Source organism: Gossypium raimondii, chromosome 11 (assembly GCF_025698545.1).
Source record: "Gossypium raimondii isolate GPD5lz chromosome 11, ASM2569854v1, whole genome shotgun sequence".
NCBI lineage: Eukaryota > Viridiplantae > Streptophyta > Magnoliopsida > Malvales > Malvaceae > Gossypium > Gossypium raimondii.
In genome coordinates this window covers 16,810,551-16,828,135 of record NC_068575.1, presented here as the reverse complement: position 1 = coordinate 16,828,135, position 17,585 = coordinate 16,810,551, and the positions used below count along the sequence as shown (strand labels likewise).

Sequence of the window (17,585 nt, the reverse complement as noted above, 5' to 3'; positions counted from 1 at the left end):
GTTTCAATAGATTAGTTCGATAAGCAAATAATAGGGTAAACCGAAAGTCAATAAATAAGTAAAAAGACAAAAAGAACAAAAGGAAAAGAAAACAAAAGAAGAAAAGAAAGAAAACCCCAAAAAGGATAAAGAGATTGAACGTGAACGGGAAAAGAAACGTGAAAACTGATTGGCAAAAAATGGGAAAGGTTTTTTAGGATTTCCTTGAAGATAATTCAATAATAATAACCACTTATCCCCACTACTAACTACATATCAAATTTGAAATCCTAACTTAAACCCAACTCCTTATATGGACAGCACAAGCATAAAGTTACAAAATATTTCCAATTTTGCTCTAACAAGGATTCGAACAAAAGACCAAAGGTAAGCTAAAGCCTTACCACTGAACCAGCAGGCTAATTCTTGACAACAATTGTACAAAAATATAATATAAGCTAGACGCTCAAGGATTAAGGGTGAGAATAAAATAACAAAATTTTGAGGAAGTGGATTCAAACACAAAACCTCAAATACACAAAATTAACTTTTAGCCACTGAAACAAATCAATCTACTTGACAAAATTTAGCAAATCAAAAATTAAATTTTTCGAGTGTTACAGTCCTCCCCTCCTCAAAGAATTTCTGGCCTCAAAATTTACCTAATTCAAACAGATGTGGGTATTATTGTCGAATCGCATCCTTAGGCTCCCAAGTGGCCTCCTCCGTACCATGATTCCACCATAGAACATTACCCAACGGAATGGCCTTTCTTCTCAATACCTTAATCTCCTGATCTAAAATCGGAACCAACTCATCCTCGGAAGTCAAATCTAGTCTTACCTTAATCTCCTCAACAAATACAATATTAGATGGGTCAGACCTATACCGCCTTAACATAGTGATGTGGAAGACATGAGAGGCAACTCTAACTAATAAGCAACCGACCCAACACATTTTAGAATTTGATAAGGCCAAATGAACCCAGGGCTTAATTTGCCATTTCGTCCAAACCGAAGGACCTTTTTTCACGGAGATACCTTAAGGAAAACCCAATCTGCCATAGCAAATTCAATAGCTCTTCGCTTCAGATCCACATAAGACTTATGTCTATCAAAAGCTACCCTAGGACTATCCCGTATCAATCTAACCTTGTGCTCCGTCTCAGAAACAAAATCAAGACCCACAATCTGCCTCTCACCCAACTTATTTCAACACATAAATTTATGATACTTACGACCATAAAGATCCTCGTAAGGTGCCATCTGAATATTGGACTGGATTATAGGTGAACTCAACAGTGGCAAAAACTTTCCCCACTACCACAAAAGTCGATAGCATAACTCTGTAACATATCTTTGAATCTAAATGACCCTATCAGATTGCCTATCAATCTAAGGATGGAACGCAGTACTAAAGTCCAAGTGAGTACCCAACGCCTCATGCAACTTTCTCTAGAACTAAGAAGTGAAACAGGGTCCCTATTAGAGATAATCAAAACTGAAACCCCATGTAGTCTAACAATCTCATAAGCATACAGCTTAGCCAATTTTTGCAGAGAATAATCTATCCTAATCGGAAGAAAATGGGAAAATTTAATAAACCAATCCACAATGACCCAAACAGAATCCTTCTTAGTGGGTGTTAAGGGCAACCTACTAGCAAAGTCCATAGTCACACACTCTCATTTCCAAAGAGGAATCTTAAAGGGTTGAAGCAAACCCTAAGGTAGTTGGTGCTTCGCCTTAACTTGCTACCACGTGAAACAACAAGAAGCAAAACCAATTACCTATCCCTTCAAATCGGGCCACGAATATAACTCCTGGAGATCATAGTACATCTTATTCTCACCGGGATGCATAGAATAAGGAATAATATGCACTTCCTGCAAAATAGGTTGCCTCAACTCAGCATCATTAGGCACACAAACCCGAAGTTCTACCCGTCTCAACCTACTGAAACCAAATAACCAAAGAATCATCCACTAACTACTTACCTTGAATCTAATCAATCCAAGTCGACTTAACTTGCAACTTGGCTAACAAACTATCGTCATCAAACAGACTTAGGTGAGCAAATATGTCCTCAAATTAGACATCGATCTATGACTAAGAGCACTGGCCACAACATTGGTCTTTCCAGGATGATACTCAATGGTGCAGTCGTATCCTTTCCATCCACCTATGTTGCCTAATATTTAACTCCTTCTAAGTAAAGAGATATTTGAGGCTCGTGTGATCAGTGTAGATAATACACCTCTCACTATACGGCTTGTGTCTTCATATTTTCAAAGCAAAGACAACTATAGCTAGCTCAAGATCGTGCATAGAATAGTTGTCTGCGTGTGACTTAAGCTATCTGGATGCATATGTCACATACTTACCATCTTGCATCAAAACTCATCCCAAAACCAGTGTGAAAAGCATCATTGTACACCACAAACTCTTTACCAGATTCAGGTTGTATCAGAATGGCTGCCTACATTAAAACAAACTTGAGGTTCTCAAAGCTTGATTACTGCTAATTTTTCCAAAAAAAATGGTGCATTCTTACGCAAAAACTTAATCAGAGGTGCAATGCTTAGCGAAAACCCCTCAACAAACCTCCGATAATATCCCCCTAAACCTAGAAAACTCTTAATTTCAGACACATTCCTAGATTGTTTGCACTCAAGAACAACCTCAATCCTTTTAGAGTTTACACGACTACCCTCAGCATAAACTACATGTCCCGAAAAGGTGACCTCTCTCAACCAAAACTCACACTTGCTCAACTTAGCGTAAAGCTTTCTCTCACGGAGTATTTTTAAGACGACCTTAAGATGTTCATCATGATCATTATAAGTCTTAAAGTCATGATCATTCTAAGTATTAGAGTATACCAGTATATCGTTAATGAAAACCACGATGAACTGATCCAAATATGGCTAAAAAACTCGATTCATGTGATCCATAAATGCAACTGGAGCATTTGTCAAACCAAATGCCAGGACTAATGACTTGTAATACCCATAACGAGTCTTAAAATTAGTTTTATGCACATCAGCCTCTTTCACTTTTAACTGATGATACCTAGAATGATGATTAATCTTCAAAAATACCAATGTCCTACAAAACTGATCGAACAAGTCGTCAATCCTAAGAAGTGGGTACTTATTCTTTATAGTCAATTTATTCAACTGGTGGTAATCCACACACATCCTTATAGTATCATCTTTCTTTTTTACAAAAGGAAATGGTGCTCCCCACGAAGAAACACTAACCATGATGAACCTTTGATCGAGAAGTTCTTAAAGCTACACTTTCAATTCCATAAGCTCCTTCAGTGCCATGCGGTAGGGGAATGGACACTAGAGCTGCTTTAAGTAAAACATCAACACCAAATTCAACCTCCCTATCCAGTGTTAACCCTGGTAATTCCTCGGGAAAGACATCCCAAAATTCTCTAGCTATTCAAATATCCTCAACAAAAGATTCCACAAAACTTGAGTCGTTCACATATGACAGAAACACCTCACACCCTTTTTGGACTAAGTTTTCTACTACTAGAGTAGAGATTACATTGAAGAGGTAATATTGACGCTCACCAACCATAATAATCTTCCCATCATGCTCGGATCTCAGAGTTACTCTCTTAGAAGCACAATCCAAACTGACCCAATGTTCCACAAGCCAGTCCATACCCAGTATCAGATAACACTCCTCGAACGGTAATTCCATCATATTAGCTGGAAACACAACTTCTTGTATCTCTAGTGGATACCTCCTATAAACTTTATTAACTCGCACATACTGACCCAACAGACTAATCACAGAAATCTCACCAAAAGTAATTTCAACAGGAATTCCCAGATTAACAGAAATAATACTAGCTATGTATAAATGGGTCCAACCAATGTCTATTAATGCAAAATAAGGTACAGAATGAATGAAAAATGTAACAGCCCGATTTTTAGTGGTGTTAGAAACAGTGGATTCGTGGCCACAAAATTTGATGAGTAAGTTTTTAAATATTATTATTTAATACTTACGAGTCAAATGTGATTTTAAAAAGGTTTTTTATTTGAAAAATTATGTTATTTAAGTAATTTATTAAGTTCGAGTGGTGTGACCCTAAGGTCAAGTGGTTTTAGAAAATGAGGTATCAGAACCTCATTTCTATAAATCGATAAGTATTTACGGAGTGTATTTAATGTGGTATTTAAGTTTCGTTAAGAAATTTTAACGTTTAGATAGTCAATTATATAAAAAGAACTAAATTGTAAAAGGTGCAAAATTTGTTAATTAATGCATTTATTGACCAAATGGATTAATTATTGATTGAGAAATGACCTATGTGATAATTAGGCCTTAATTAGTGTGGTGGGGCAGCATTAGTAAAGAAAAAGATAAAAATATTAAGTAATTTAATGGCAAAATTGTAAATAGTTTGAAATTAGTTAAAACCAACTCAATTCTTATTCATTGTCTTCAACCTTGGCTGAATTCACCATTTGGGAAAGCTTCAAGCTTTGGTTCTTTCATCTTTGTGCATGTGAGCTTAATTCTCATCTATTTCTTGTAATTTTTATGTTTTTGAAATCGTTGCAACTAGGTCCAGCTAGCCCTACCTTTGATTTTGAGACTGTTAAAGATTTTTAATGTTGTCATTGATAAACCTTGTGGTTTTAGATGTTAAATGATGAATTTCAGATATTAATTGTTATTTAAAATTATTTTATTAAGTGATTTTTGATGAATTTATCGGTTAGGGACTAAATTGTTGAAATAGTAAAATACAAGGATTTGATGTAAAATTGTTGCAAAAATGGGCTGTATTGGATGCCATGAATATTCGTTTGTCATGGGTTTGCATTAAAAATGGTTGATTTGCATGTTTTAGGCTCAAGGACTAAATTGAATAAAAGTAAAATATTAGGGGCAATTTTGTAAAAATGTAAAAATGACTAAATTGCATAATGTATCTTGTTTTACTATCTAAATTAGTAAATTGAACGAAATTATTAATTTAGATCAAGATCGAATGGAAAATTACCAAAAAAGCCCAAGTACTTTGATATTTCTGCAATTTAGCCAAGTAAGTTCGTTATATGATTATTATTAATTGTATTGATTATTTCATACTATTTCATTATTTGTTAAAACTAGAATCTCATTTAGCCATGTTTTAAGAAATAGAAACGTGGTGATATTCGGGCTCCATGCATAACAGGTTTTGTGTCGATGATATTCGGGCTTCATACCTAACAGGCTTTATGCTAGTGATATTTGGGCTCCGTGCCTATCAGGCTTTGTGCCAGTGATATTCGAGCCCATGCCTAATAGGCTTTGTGCCGGTGATATTCGAGTTTTGTGCTTAGTAGGCTTCGTGCCAGTGTATTATATCAAGCCTTGTGCCTAGCAGGCTTCGTGCTGGTGTGTTATATCAGGCTTTGAGCCTAGCAGTCTTCGTGCCAATGTATTGTATCAGGTAAGTTGTACTAAAAATATTATTTTTATTATTCGATGTTATTTCATTTGATTCAACGGGTATGAAAAGGAAGGGATCGGTAAGTATTCAAAGGACTTATGTCATGAATCTATGAAAAGGAATAAAAAGGTAACGTTCAATGAAAGTATGATTATGTTCATGAAATTGATAATTACAAGTGATTTATTCATGTATATGACTTGCCTTATGATATTTCGAGTGAATTATGAGCATATGGACTAACTTGTGTATTGATGATGATATATATATAGGCTTGTGTCGAGCTTTTGTAATTGGTATAAGTTTATGTTTACCTTATAAAGTTTATTATTGAAATGGAATGTTATGTTTAAAATTTATACGAGCTTATTAAGCATTCATTGCTTACGTTGTTATTTTTCCTTTACTTTTTAGGTTATCATAAGCTTGATCGGTTTAGAAGTTTGTCAGAGATCTATCACACTATCCAACAATTATATTGGTAGTTCTTAATGTTTTAGCAAAGGTTATAATGACATGTATAAATGGACTTGTGTTTGATGATTGTTTAAATGTTTAGACATTGATTTTGGTATGTATAAGTTGGTTGTTTGGTGCCATTTTGATGATGGTTGTATTATGATAGTTTGGTACTTATAATGTGTGAATGGTATGGTACAAATGGTTAGTTTATGTTGAAGTGATATATGTCAATTTGTGATAAGTTTTGAGATGGAAAAGAATTATGTGTTGATGAATGAAATGTGTCAAGTACATGTATATGTTTAAGTAAATTTGTATGTTTGCATTTGAGATGCCTATATGGCATATTGGTTGAATGGAATTTGATCATTTGAATTGGTCATTTTATGCATGTTTGGATATGTTTTGATGCCTTGGTCACATGTGCAAATTGTGTTTAGATGCATGCTTGAGGTGGGTAAAGGAAATGGATTGATTTTGGCTAATTTCTTATCCACAAAACCTAAGACAGTGGCGTGTGTCTCATCCATGTGTGACACACAACCATGTGTCCCCTATAGGTTTTTAAAGGTTGAATTTCGAGACTTACACGGTCTACCACACAAGCGTGTGGCTTGGCCGTGTGACCCAAGTCAGTGAGTTACACGGGCACTGATATGGGCTGGGACACGGCCATGTGTCCCTACTTCGAATGTCCACACGGCCTGAGACATAGGCGTGTGTCTCAACCGTGTGAGTTACATAGCCGTGTGACCCCTACAGTGTAAAATTTTCTATCTTTTTCCATAAAGTTCTAAATGTTTTCGATTTAGTCCCAAATCATTTCTAAAGTGTTTCTATGGCCTTAATGGCTCGAATTAGCGACGTTATGCATGTCTTTGACTGGATTTTGCAATGATTATGAAATGTTGAGAATGTATGATTTGAGTTATGTTTTTACGATAATGCTCTGTAACCCTATTCTGGTGATGGATACGGGTTAGAGGTGTTACAAAAAATGTATCAGCTATCACATCCGCGGTTTCTCTATCCTCATGGAGCCTTGTCACATACACTAATGCAAGTTGTCTTACCTCAGTTTGATTAGCACCTCTGCCCACTACCCATACCATTACCACCCTTTGCCTGACCATAGGCCCTAGGTGGCTGTTGAACTACCCTATGAGGTTGAACCAAAATCGGAACTTGAGCTTGCACTTGATCGACCCAAAGCGGGCAGTCCTTAATGCAATACTCCATAGACCCACATCACAGACAAGCTCCCAACCACCTCCAGCACTCGCCTGAATGGCACCTACCCTAGTTCCTACCTGAACCCTAGCAGAAATAACCGGTGCCTCAACCTACGAAGGCCCATCAAATTTGGCTCATTTTTTAAGTCGTTGAGTAGAACGAGAAGGGTTTGAATTCCTCTTAGACTTATTTTGGCCCCTCACCTATCCCTCTTTTAGTGTTTCACACTATTAATATCCTTCGTAATTTTTACCTTTTCCACCACAGTTTCGAAGACTCTCTCCTATTGTAGAGCTACAAAAACCTTGATATCATATCTCATCCCGTTCTCAAAATGGACACTCTTCTCATAATCATTCTCGATCATGCTTCGAGCATATTTGCTCTATCTCAGGAATTTGACCTCATACTCAGCCACAGATCTATCCTCCTAAGTCAGCCCAATAAACTCAAGCCGCCAAGCCTCAATATACCTTGCCTCCACATACTTATTCTAGAAGGCGCTACGAAAGAAGGTGCAAGTCACCCATTCTGGTTGGGTGCCTTGCTCAACAGTTTGACACCAATTTTTAGAAATTGGGCCCACATAACCGGGTGACTCATATGGCCTACCTGATTTGTTCGTGTAATCACACACAACAGTGTGCACCCACACGGCCAACCACATGGTCGTGTGACGAACTACAGATTCAAGAATTGCTTGATATTATCTAGATTTTGCTTGAATCAGTTACTCGTGTTGTGTTATTTCTTTTTATCATAGTGATGTTTAGACGTTTCATGGTGGTTTCAAGTTAGAAACACACACCTGATTAAGTTTCGATGGATACCCAAGAACAAGAAGACCAAAACATAAAATCAACAACTCCCACAAATTAATAACATAAATTTTACTACACTCAAATGAACAATTCAATATAATCTTCATCAATTAACCCCAAATTAAGAAACATAACAGCCCTACAACGTCAAGAACACTTACTCTTGAACAAAACAACAATTAAACGATACCTAAACCGGTGGAGGATTTTCAAGTGCCCATTGATTTTATCCTAGAAGCACACCGATATAATTAAAACCAATAAATTAATTCAAAAATCTCCTCCCTCAATAGAAAACTCAACAACCAAAATTACCAAAGATCACAAAATACTCAAATAATGTATACCCAACAATAATCCCATCAAACTAAACGAACAACACACTTACCCGAAGCACAAAAAAGATTCGACAGTGTTTGAATGGAATAATACGATAAGAAAATAGTAGGGTAAACTGAAAGTCAATAAAGAGGTAACAAGACAAAAAGAACAAAAGGAAAAGAACATAAAAGAAGAAATGAAAGAAAACCCCAAAGATGATAAAGAGATTGAACGTGAACAAGAAAAGAAACGTGAAAATCAATTGGGGAAAAGTGGGGAGATTTTTTTAGGATTCCCTTAAAGATAATTCAAAAATAATAATAACCAGTTATCCCCACTACTAACTACTTATTAAATTTGAAATCCTAACTCAACCTCAGCTCTTCACATTGACGGCACAGGCATAAAGCTACAAAAATATTTCCAATTTTGCTCTCATAAGGATTCAAATACAAGACCAAGGGTAAGCTAAAGCCGTGACACTAAATCAACAGGCTAATTCTTAACAACAATTGCACAGAAATAAAATATAAGGCAGATGCTTAAGAATCAAGGGTGAGACAAAAAAAGAAAAATTCTAAGGAAGTGGATTCAAACACAGAACCTCAGACACACATAATTAACACTTAGCCAGTGAACCAAATCAATCCACTTAATAAAATTTAGCAAACCAAAAACTTAAATTTTGGGGGAGTTACATAGAAACTACTAAACCATTTTTTATGACTTTTACAAATATGGATAAATGTTTGAAATATGTTTCTACATTTTCAGAAAACACTAATACATCATCAATGTATACTATTATAAATTTGGAATATTGGTAAAAAAATATCATTCATTATTCTTTGAAATTCGAATGAAGCATTTTTTTAATCCAAAAGGCATTACATCCCATTCATATTACCCAAATGGTAAAATAAATTTCGTTTTGCATCTTTCTTATTCTTTTATTTGGATTTGCCAAAATCTTGGTTTCATGCCAAATTTTGGGCAAATATTTGTATTGCAAAGTTTCTGTAACAAATATTTTTTTATTTGGAATTGAGTATCTAATCCATTTCAAAGCTTAATTGAGAGGTTTGCAATTAATGACTAATATAGCATTCCTCTTTCGAGTTCTGCATTTTTCATCACATAAAATGTTGAAAAACTTTAAGGAGAACTACTTTCCCTAATTAATTTTTTATTAAGAAGATATTGTATTTCTTTTTACAAAATTCTTTCATTTCTTTGTTCATTTGTATTGGTCTTACTTTTGTTGGTATTTTTCTTTCATCAAAATTATTTTCATATGGTAATATTACTTCATGTTTTTCTATTCCAAAAGCATTAGGAATGTTAGAACAAATTGTTGATTCTATTTCTTCTTTAATTTGTTTTATCCTTTTTGAACTTCTCCTTTTCTAATTGTTCATTAATTTTTAAAACATATTTCTTATTTTAAAAAGAAAATGCTTATGTTTATGATTAATTAAATTACTGATTTGTCCATTATGGATTAATATAGATTTTAATAGGTTGAGATTCCTTCTTTTGGTTTTTCTACGAAGGAAATTCTATCTTAGTATTTAAAACTTTCGTAGAGGTTGAATTATTTGTTACTTTATAGGGCTTGAGTAAGGATATGAATGGTATTCCTAATATGACATCTGTGTAATATCTTTTACCATTAAAAACATGTTTGATATTTTATACCTTTGTTGCATATTTCTTCATTGGAGATGTTGTAAGTAAATTTGAGTTTTTACCATTTGCGACTTTAAGAGATTCGGTGTTTTGTCATAATATTTTGTTGAAATTATCCCTCCTATAATACAATTTTGTTCGCTTCTATGTCAAAAAGGGTTATTGGTTCTAATTGAAACTTATTATTTATCATAAGATTTATTTTATTAATATCTTTGGATAGATACCTCAGCAATTACCACAATATATTCTTGAGTATTTTCTTCAAAGTTGGGCTTAGTTTCAAGAATTATCCTCTGGGATTTAATGTTTTAAAGTATGCATTTTTTTTCATTTCTTGTTGTTCATTTTAAGCTAGGAAAGCTCCAATTTAATTTGTTTTATTTCCATTTGTAATTTAGAATTTGTAATTTGTTTGGGTTTTATATCTTGTATATTGTACATTTGTGATTTACTAGGATAATTTCTTTTTCTTTTTCTAGTTTATCATTTAACGAGGATTTTATTTTTAAAGATATTTTCTTTTAAGTTCTAGGTATTGAATTTTATCAATAATTTCAATCATGAACTCTTGGTTTTAGTTAACATATTAATTGAAGGTTTATTTTCATCGAGGATTGGGATGTTGTATGTAATTCATCTATTTGTAATCCATCGATTCAAGAGATGTATCATTTTCAGAGGAAGTTGTTTCTAAAAGAATTTCATTATTTTTGTTCTATTTCTTCATCTAGATTTAAATTATTAATCTTTCTTTTAATCGACAATATTTTGAGATATGTCATTGGAAACACGAAAATTTATGTCTTTTACATGCCCTTTTAATTTAAAATCATGCTATTCCAGTTAAATTCTTGTCGAAAAGTAATTAAATATTATAAAATAATTAAATTATGTTAAAAATATGAACATTGTGAATTTTAATCAATTTTATAGTTAATTTTGATTAATTTGGACTATTTTTGACAGATTCGCACAAAGGGCAAAAATTGGCTCGGTAGACAATGCTTTAAGAATAAAACCGAGAAGCAATTTGAAGCATCGAGGAAAATTCATTTCCAGCCTAAGATGGTCCAAAAATTTGCTTTAATTCATAATATAATTGATTTTAATTTATTCCCAATTTAATTTGGGCTAAATAAATTATTATTAATTAATTATAGAAAAGAGGGTCGGATTGAACCGTATTGGTTGAACCGAATCTAGTGAGCCGAACCAGCCACCAATTGGGCTGCCTAGAACCGTCCATATGCTGACCCAAATCAGCTTGCAAAGAAGCCCTTGAATAGCTTTCAACATTGCATTCAAACCCCTCCAAAAAATGTAGCTTTATGGATTTCCCCAGGCTATTTTTAGCAAAGTTGAATCTCTCAACTTTGCCATGTGTGTGCCCAGCCAAGGGGGGGTCTCTTTGGCTGATGGAATTTGCTATTTATAGCAGCCACAATCAGATATAAAAGCCAGCCCTTACTGATCATTCAACTCATCCCTCACACTCTCATTCTCTCTTCTCCTCTCTCACTTTCTCTCAACTTTTCCTTCCCATTTTCCCTTTTGTTCAAGTGACGATTTCTTCTCTTGGGAAAGAGGTCCTCATCAGAAATTGTTGAGCAGCAATTAAAGTGTTCATAAGCCACCTTGATAGCCGAGGACAACAGAGAAATCAGTCAAGCCACGGAAAAACACCGGATTTGCTTCTTGTTCCCTATCTCTTTAAATTTTGTTGTTGTTTTGACAAACATGTTTATGAATATTTATGCTATTGAAATGGTTATTTTAATCAATCTAGCTTGAATTTAATCCGTGTTGGGTTGATTATATTTTACCTGCTTGAATTATTGAAATTGTGTTTGTGCTATTATAGGCCTCGGTAAGATGTTTGATTAAGTAAAATCATGCCTAAGTTATTCTTGCAATATTAATTGTTAGATAACTAATGAATTAATTATTAAATCGTATTGAATTGTAATTAATCGACACAATACTTAATCAGTGCATGTTTATTCTTCTAAGATAGTTGAAGTTAATTTAGCATTGTATTTGGAGATACATATGCCCTGCATAACTTGCAAGATTATTGTGATTAAATTGTTTTAAGGTAGAAATACTCTGTTACCTCACTTGATTTTTTATATGCTTGTGAAGATTGATTAACCGCTTGGATTGACATTGAAAAATGTTCAAGAGATTGATTAATTTAATAAGTATGTATGAGCAGTAGTTAGCAAATTACCGAGTTACTGTGAATTTGTTCATAGCAGTATAAACCTAAGTTTAATAATTATAAGTTAAAGGAATGTAATTAATCCAACACAATTATATCATCTTGATTAAACCTTATTTGAAATCGTGTATTAGAACCTTTTTATTTTTAATTTTTTTACTTAGTTTTTAAATCTTAGTTTTTAATCATCTTTAAACAAAAATATTTTCCATCACCGAAGTGTTTTAACATTAATTTCATAAATATTATTTTTTACAGTCCCTGTGGGTACAATAAATCGACATTTACTTGTCACTTTATTACTTGTTGCGATTGTGTACACTTGCACATTTTCATCATTCCAAGTTTTTGGCGCCGTTGCCGGGTACTGTTTTAAAACAAAGCCATTATTTGTGAATCTATTTTTTACATTTTCGTTTATTTATTTTCCTATTTAAATCTTTACTTACTTAATCTTTCTATGATTATTTTAGGTGCTTATGAGTAAAGACCAGATTATCGACTTACTCCCTGTGGACCCTGAAATAGAATGAACCTTTCGACAGTGAAGAAGCCAAGGGAACCAGAGAAGGAATGAAGAGATAAAATTTGAAAATATGAATCAAGGAAATGAAGCAAACCTTGCTCAGAATCCTATCCTTATTGTTGATGATAGGGATAGAGCTTTACGACAGTATGTCGTGCCAATATTTAACGATCTTAATCTAGGTATTAGAAGACCCGAAATTGAGGCACAACAATTCGAGCTGAAGCCAGTCATGTTCCAGATGCTTCAGACTGTAGGCCAATTCAGTGGAATACTTACTGAAGATCATCATCTTCACTTAAGACTATTTATGGAAGTGAATGATTCTTTCAAGTTAGTCGGAGTACTCGAAGATGCATTAATACTGAAACTGTTCCCATATTCGCTAAGGGACAGAGCTCGTGCCTGGTTGAACTATTGCCACCGAACTCCATTTCTACATGGCAAGAGTTAGCCGAGAGACTCCTCATGAAGTATTTCCCACCGAGCAAGAATGCCAAGTTAAGGAATGAGATCACTGCCTTCCAACAAATGGATGATGAGTCCCTGTATGAGGCATGGGAAAGGTATAAAATGTTATTACGAAAGTGCCCTCATCATGGAATCCCACATTGCATTCAACTTGAGACATTCTATAATGGTCTCAACGCTCACACGAGGATGGTAATGGACTGCTCTGCTAATGGTGCTCTCCTGTCTAAGTCTTATAATAAGGCTTACAAAATTATTGAGAGGATTGCCAGCAACAATTATCAATAGCCAACCAATCGAGCAGCGTCAGGAAGACAAGTCGCTGGAATACATGAAGTGGACGCTCTCACTTCACTCGCATCTTAGGTATCTTCAATATCCTCAATGTCTAATAATCTTACCACTAATGGGTCTAACAGTTTTGCAGCCCAAACCAGTTAACCAATTTGAGAATATAGCCTGTGTGTATTGTGGGGAAGGACATTTGTTTGAAGAATGTCCATTGAACCCCGAATTCGTATATTACATTGGTAATCAAAACCAAAACCGTGGGAGGCAAGGATTGCAATCCAACTTTTATAACTCATCATGGTGAAATCACCCTAATTTTTCCTGGAGTAACCAAGGGGCTGGAACCAGTAACACTTACGCCCAACCTAGACCAACTCAGTAGCCTAGTTTCCCCCAAAAAGTTTAGAAACCAACCCAAGCAGAACCATCCAATAGCTTAGAGAATCTATTGAAACCATAGATGACAAAAAACGATGCTACTCTAAGGAATTTGGAGAATCAAGTGGGCCAACTTGCTACTGAACTCAGGAACCGACCACAAGGTGCTCTACCTAGTGACACGGTAAATCCGAGAAATCTGGGGACGGAACATTGTAAACCCTTGACATTGAAGAGCGGAAAGACAGTAGAGCCCAACACTGTTGAAGTTGAAAAAGAGCCAACTGACGCTTAAGATTCAGAAGAAGTTCAACCAAGTGTTGAAATTTCAGTTTCACCAGAACCAAAATCTGTAAAACCCGATAAAGTAACCTCAAGACTAGCTAATTCTGATCAACTAACAACGTCATTAGATGCAGAATTGCCGCCAAAGACGAATCAACTAGAATCAGTCCCAGTAATGAAACCACCACCACCCTACCCTCATAGACTTCAGAAACAGAAGCAAGAGATTCAATTCAAAAAGTTCCTTGACGTACTCAAGCAACTTCACATCAACATCCCGTTGGTTGAAGCACTTGAGCAAATACCGAACTACATCAAGTTCATGAAAGATATCTTGTTTAAGAAACGAAGACTTGGAGAATTTGAGACGGTAGCTTTGATGAAGGAATGCAGTGCATATCTTCAAGAAAAATTACCCCCAAAATTAAAGGATCCTCGATGTTTTACCATACCGTGCAACATTGGAGCAACATATTGTGGTAAGGCATTATGTGACTTAGGTGTAAGTATCAACTTGATGCCTATGTCAATTTTTAGAAAGTTGGGGATAGGAGAAATTAGACCAACTACAGTTATGCTTCAACTAGCAGATCGATCATTAGCACATCCAGAAAGAAAAATCGAGGACGTATTGGTATGTGTAGATAAGTTTATTTTTCCTGCTGACTTTGTAATTCTAGATTTTGAAGCAGACAAAGAACTACCAATCATCCTAGCAACTGGAAGGACCCTTATTGATATGCAGAAGGGCGAGCTCATGATGTGTGTTCAGGATGATCAGGTAACATTTAACGTCTTTAGGTCTATGCGATTTCCTGACACAATAGATGATTGCTCTGCAGTGTCTGATTTAGAGGATTTAATAGTGGAGAAGGAACTCAACTGTGTTAAGGACCCCCTGGAAAGAATTTTGACATCAAATCCTCCAAATGATGAAGAGGAGGAGGAATACTTAGCTTTGCTAGAAGCTAATCAAAGGGGATTTAATCCACAATCCCGTTTCAAATCTTTGGAGTTAAAAAAAGGGACTATTATCAACCAAAAGCGTTGATCAAGGAGCCACCTAAATTAGAACTCAAGGTAGTACCTTCTCATTTAAAATATGTTTATTTAGGTAACGCTTCTACTCTGCATGTGATTGTTTCAGTAGAATTGACCACTAAGCAAGAAGTGAAACTTATCTTAGTTCTGAAACAATTCAAGAAGGCCATCGGATGGACCATGGCCGATATTCACGGCATTAGTCCATTTGTATGCATGCACAAGATTATCCTAGAAGATGGAAAAAAAGGGACGATCGATGGACAACGGAGACTGAACCCCATCATGAAGGACGTAGTAAAAAAAGAGATCATCAAGTGGTTAGATGAGGGTATCATCTATCCCATCTCAGACAGTTCATGGGTAAGACCGGTCTAGTGCGTGCCAAAAAAAGAGGTATCACGATCGTAGAGAATGAGAACAACGAGTTGATATCGACTACAACGGTTACGGGATGGAGAATCTGCATCGATTACCGGAAGTTGAACAAGGCGACTAGGAAAGATCACTTTCCTTTATCGTTCTTGGACGATATGTTGGATACTATTTTCTCGATGGATACTCAATGTATAATCAATGTATAATCAAATTACAGTAGCACCAGAAGATCAACACAAAACAACATTCACCTGCTTGTACGGTACATTTGCATTTAGACGCATGCCATTTGGTTTATGTAATGCACCTGCTACATTTCAAGGATGTATGATGTTTACTTTTACTGACATGGTTGAGAAATATTTGGAAGTTTTTATAGAAGATTTTTCAGTATTCGGAGATACTTACGATGATTGCTTAGCAAATCTAACTAAGGTACTAAAGTGATGCGAAGAAACGAATCTCGTACTCAACTGGGAAAAATGTCATTTTATGGTACGAAAAGGAGTTGTTCTGGGGCATCGAATAACGACACATGGGATTGAAGTAGACAAAGCAAAGGTAGACGTTATTGAGAGACTCCCACCTCCAACATCTGTAAAGGGTGTTAGGAGCTTTTTGGGTCATGTCGGTTTTTATCGAAGATTTATCAAGGACTTCTTCAAAGTTGCTAAACCCTTATGCAAACTATTGGAGAAAGACTCTATATTCATGTTTGATGAGGAATGCTTAAAAGCCTTTAATGATTTGAAGAATCGATTAGTCACGGCACCCATAATCGTCACACTAGACTGGGATATGCCATTCGAATTGATGTGTGACGGAAGTGACTTCGCAATTGGAGTTGTCTTGGGCCAGTGAAGGAACAAAGTTTTTCATCCCATCTACTATGCAAGTTGAACCCTAGCAAGAGCTCAACTGAATTATACAGTAACAAAAAAAGAGTTACTTGCTATTGTGTTTGCTTTCAACAAGTTTCGATCCTATCTGATAGGTACCAAAGTGACTGTCTATACGGACCACTCGGCAATTAAGTATTTACTTGCGAAGAAAGACGCTAAGCTGAGGCTGATCTGATGGGTACTTCTACTTCAAGAGTTCAATCTAGAAATTCAAGATCGAAAGGGAGTCAAAAATCAAGTAGTTGATCACTTGTTCAGATTGAAGCCACAAGAAGGGAATTCTCCTCTTATACCAATTCAGGAGACGTTTCTAGACGAACATATCCTGAAGGTAAATCATGTCCATAATACCCCTTGGTTTGCTGATATTGCTAACTATTTAGCTTGTGGTTTTATGCAAATTGATAAGACGTATCAACAAAGGAAAAAGTTTATTCACGATGTGAAGTACTATTTCTTGGAAGCACCATATGTGTTTAAAAAGTGTGCAGATCAGATGATCAGGAAATACGTGGCAGAAGATGAAATACCGAATATTTTATACCACTGTCACTTAGCTCCAAGTGGGGGACACTTCGGAGGTACACGTACAACGACCAAAGTATTGCAAGTCAGATTCTTTTGGCCAACACTATTCAATGATGCATATGCTTATGTAAAAAGCTGTGATCGATGTTAAAGGGTTGGAAATATCACCAACAGAAATGAGATGCCTCGAACAAACATCATTGAGGTAAAGTTGTTCGATGTATGGGGTATTGACTTTCTTGGTCTTTTTTCTCCGTCTTGTGGTCACAAGTACATACTAGTAGCGGTAGACTATATGTCTAAGTGGGTCGAGGCTGAGGCATATCCGACAAATAATGCTAAGGTTGTGATGAAGTTTCTGCAGAAGCATGTGTTTACAAGGTTTGGAACCCCAAAAGCTATCATCGGTGGTGAAGGATCCCACTTTGTGAACAAGTGGTTAAAATAGTTATTAGACAAGCACAGAGTGAAACACAAGGTTACAACAGCTTACCATCCGTAGACAAATGGGCAAGCTGAACTGGCAAATAAGGAGATCAAAGGCATACTTGAGAAGGTAGTCTGCCCGAACCGACGAGATTGGTCCA

The 17,585-nt window shown here is 35.5% G+C and overlaps 1 non-coding gene across 1 annotated transcript; it reads right to left on the bottom strand.

Annotated features, from left to right (window-relative positions):
• Nucleotides 1-13,222: 13,222 nt before the first annotated feature.
• On the bottom strand, nt 13,223-13,329 carry LOC128035018 (small nucleolar RNA R71). Its single transcript, XR_008191422.1, has one exon. It is a non-coding gene; the product is annotated as a small nucleolar RNA R71 (small nucleolar RNA).
• Nucleotides 13,330-17,585: the final 4,256 nt, after the last annotated feature.